Below are 4,607 nucleotides of genomic sequence, written 5' to 3'. Positions count from 1 at the left end.
GTTAATAGCTTCAAATGCTGAAAAAATCCAAGAGGTGGAGCTGATAGAACACAGCCATTAGGCCACTGGATCTGGTGGTCAGCTGCCAGGCCGGCACAGTGGCAGTGACATGTACCCAGGTGGAAGCCACATTTTAGTAGGCGGACAAGGGAACAAAACACAGAGAAATAATCGGAGGGAGTGGTAACTTTAGGCCACTCTCAAAAGTCTAGGTGGTGCAGGGAGGAAAGGATGCATGTGGTTTGCAGGGGAAAACAGCATCTTATAGGATAGCTTTGTTCTTGGCTGTAGATGAGTAGATGGGAAAGGTGGAGGCAAAAGAGGAAGATACAGGTCTGAGGTCCCAGGGGACAAATGAGGACAATGATTGACAGCACAAGTGTGAGGATTAACCCTTGTGCCTCCGCTGGAAGGAAAGAACAGGTGAGGGGGAGGATGCGGTTAAGAGGAATGCAAGGGGTTCAGGGGTGCAAGTCTGAGGACCTATTTTCTTCTGCAGACGCTGAAATGAGGGGTGAGGTGACAGGGCAACTGACGAGGTCAAAGGCTTAGATCAGCTCCAGAGAGTTGTCTCCAGGGCCAGGCACTCACTTGAGTTATGCCCGTGAGCCTCCTAGTGTTTTGCTGAAGCTTCTGCAATCTTGACAGATGAAGATTCGTATACACCCACATTTCATCTTTTCTTGACTTCTCATGCTCCCCAGAGCCATCCCAAGCATCTGGAATTTTTGTGCTGCTATTAATGGTACACAATTTATGGCTATCCTGCATGATGGGGAGTCCTGTGAAGCAACCATTTATAGCAACACACAGAAGCTCTAGATGAGACCCAGGGAGAGCTGCAGTCCAGCACTGGAGACATTCATTCCCATGGACTGCCACTGGGAAGACAGCATGGACAGCTTCACCACACCCACCGCTGTTTCCTAGGATCCAGGAGCAGTGAGGAAATTAACACCCATCTTCCACCCAAAGCCCTCCTGAAAGATCTGCCCAAGGGTCCTGGGATGGTCTTCTCTCATCGGCAGCTTTGTGACAGAGGCAACTGTAAAACCAGAGAGGGCAACAGAAGGGGCCCAAGCTGAGACAAGTGGACTAAAATTCCCCTCATTTCTGTTCTCTGTAGACTTGAGCAAATGCACTTAACCCAACATGCCTCTGCTTCCTTGTCTGTAAAATGTGAAGCATAATAATAAGGTTGTGTATATAGCATTTAGCACACTACCTGGAATACTGTCAATACTAAGCAAATGTTAGTTATAATAATTGTCACTGACATCATCACTGGTTTTCACAGCCCTGGAGTCAGGACATGAATTATGGTAAATTCCTTTTTTTTTTTTTTTTTTTTTTTTGGCCATGCCATATGGCACGAGGGATCTTAGTTCTCCAAACAGGGATCAAACCTGCACAGAATCTTAACCCCTGGACCACCAGGGAAATCCCATGGTAACTTTCTTGAGTCAACTAGCCTTCCTATGGCTGCAATACACGGGGGCTCTGGTTGATGTAGCATGAAATGAAACAATATAGTATGCGAAGCCCTGGGTGAGCCCTGTTATCTCAAAGAACAGTTTCTCCTTTTACCCTGGTTCTGCATGATGTCAGGGCCAGGCTGTGCCCCAATCTGGGGTATCATTGGTTCATTGGGTAGGATCCCATGTTAATGAGCCTACATAGGGTTGGCCGTGGTGCAGTTTACTTTGTTCACTTATGCATTAGCCTCCATTTCCTGGCATCTGATCTGGACAGGTCCTTCTGACACGGCACTTCTGATCCCCTAGTAAGACCCATTTTACAGATAAGGAAGTCAAGAGGGTAAGGAATGTTCCAGGCTACACAGCTGTCAAGGGCAGAAATGAGCTTGGAAACTATCCTGGCTAGTCCCCACACTGATTCTCTTCCCTGGCCAGGCTTTCAGAGCCCACAGGTAGGTGAGCAGAAGAGGAGCTAAGCAAGGTAGAAAACCCCAGCTCTGTTCCTTTGAATCCTAGGTGATGTCACTTCGTACAGTCCCTGTCTTTATTCTTTCAGGCATCACAGCCTTCTAGAATCACAGACCCCTGGGTCTGAATCATCCAGTCAGTGCTTGAGAACTTCCCACTATGGCACCTCCCCCCACCAAGTAGTCATGAGGCTCCAAGGAGCCCATTATCTCCTGCAGCAATTCATCCTACAGATGGGGTAAGGATGGTTAGAACACCTTCCCCTACTTGGAGCTGAAAGCTTCCCCACAAAATTTCCATCTGCTAGTGCAAGTTTGGACTCTCCAGGATGCAATAACAGGCAAAACAATGTTTTCTCTGTGCAAGACCCGGGTCACACCATTGTTAGGAGCAGCGGGGTCCCTAGCACGATGCTTCTTAGACCTCTGTAATCTGAGACTCCCTCTTTGTTGCTCCCAGTACTTTTCCACACTCTTTATGCATGTTCCTCAGCCCTCCACAGTTCTCTGTTCTTCCTTCTGTCCCATCCCCTTCTTGGCTTTTCACAGGCTCCCAGGGTCGTCCCACTATTTCCCCAGGAATTGCCCCTTCTCCTTGTCCTCTGGGTCCATTTGGGACTACCAGGTCAGACTCGGATGTCTCTGCCATCTCAGCCAACTTCTATTTTAGTGTCTCTGACCCCTGGCTCCTGGCAATCTTTTCTCTAAATTCATAGAGTTCTAATCTGGCCCAACCAGATTTCTCCCTAAACCATAACCACCTCCTCCATCCCTCTAAGGGGGCAAAACCCAGTGAAGAAGAGAACCTTCAGGGATGGAAGAACATTCCTAATGCTCAGCACCATTAATTTTCAATCTCTCCCAATCTAAGCCCAGCTCACAAACAAAGAGCATCCCAATAGAAGGCTTGAAGAGCCATGAAACCTAAGTCAACCAGCTACCAACAAGGAACAGGTAAATTCAGCAGCTCCATAAAGATGTTTGATGCCCTGTTCTGCTGGGTCTGCCCTTTGCCTTACCTCCTCATCACCAGCTACCTGCCCAACCAACACAGGCATATCCAAAGGAGAGAGTCAAGACCGTCAAGCCCCGGGTTAAAGTGAGGGGGACTTTCCCAGCAGCTCATCAGTACATGCCCCTTCCAAGCTATTTGACCAGACTTGGCTTCCATATTCATTCCTCAGCCTCTAGGAAGGGGAGGCTATAACTGGGACCAGTGGGCTGAACAGACCCTGCCCACCAAGGCCTGGAAGGACTCCATGTCTTCTGAGTATGGAGGCACCAGATTTACAACATCACTGCTCTTATCAAGGAAGAAGCAAGATGTGCTGTGGGGCCAGCCAAAGCTTCCCAAGGAGCTCATGGAGAACAGGTTCCTCAAGGACATGAGCCACAGGGTGCTGACCCCAGCCCCCAGCATCTCCACCTGTGCAATTCAGCATGTGCCATAGAGAGCCAGGTATCACATCAGGAGGGCCATGCGAGTGCCAAGATCTGTTTAAATTGGGAAGTTCGGAGTTGTCTGCTACTAAAACACAGTCAAGTAAACAAAAAAATAAATATATATGTCAAATCATACATTTTTTTAACCTCAGTCTTAAAAATCACATGAACACAGATGTTCTTAAACTCATTCAAAGTGGGAAGGAAGTGTGAAAAATACGAGTTCTAGAATTCTTTATGAAATCTTGGTCAAGTTAATTAAATTAAAATAATTTAATAGAAAGAATATTTATTATATGAGGGTATATATATTTTCAACAAAGAGAAAAACAAACCATACTATGCCTAAGTTTTCTATTGTTACTAGAATTTGGTCTGGGTTTTTTTTTTTTTTTTTTTTTGAGTATAGTTGCTTTATATGTTGTGTTAGTTTCTGCTGTACAGCAAAGTGAATCAGCTCTACAAATATATATATATCTCCTTTTTTTTTTTTATTTCCTTCCAATTTAGGTCACCACAGACCATTGGTCTGAGGATTTTTTCCCTCATAATTTAGTGCTTGTTTTTGTTGTCTATCCCACAGGGCAGAGGCATAAAAAATTTCAGGAAAATGTCTGGAAGGAAAACTAAGATTTGATATAATTTGATCTATGTCAGTTAGTAAATTAAAAATTAGTAAAAGCCCACCATTGTCCAATTTTAGAGGACAGTCTCCTCCAAGCCTCCCTCAGAACATGCTTTGAGGACCATCAATCCAGGCAAACCCTCTCATTTGTTTTCTGCAAAAGTTACCAAGGCACACGCATATCTTTGGGTTTCCCCAAGGTCACCCAGTTAATTATTGACATAGAAATTCACCTCCCAAAGAATCATAGTAATTTCCGACATCACCTGTCAGGGATGCATATCAGGGATGAAGAAAATTCTGTATGTGGCATGGGCCTGAGCTAAGCATGTATGATCATGAGTCCAAACGTGCCATAGACTTGAAAGCTTTCTAATCCACCTATGCGCAGAAGAATAGAAGCTTGGAACTCATTTCAAAAGTTGTTTCTGTGATTTAAAGACACATGCCTCTCTCCCATACACACACACACACAAAGCTGCGTGCACATTGTCACCAGCAGACACTGACTCTCAGACTCTGAGGCTTGAGGCCCAGGTGTGACTCTCTGGGCCTTTCTGCTGCCCAGTAAGGAACAGCCTGGGCTGGCTCCTG

Source organism: Odocoileus virginianus, chromosome 7 (genome assembly GCF_023699985.2).
Source record: "Odocoileus virginianus isolate 20LAN1187 ecotype Illinois chromosome 7, Ovbor_1.2, whole genome shotgun sequence".
NCBI classification, from domain to species: Eukaryota; Metazoa; Chordata; class Mammalia; order Artiodactyla; family Cervidae; genus Odocoileus; species Odocoileus virginianus.
The sequence above is the reverse complement of the archived record's forward strand: the minus strand, read 5'-3'. Positions refer to the sequence as shown.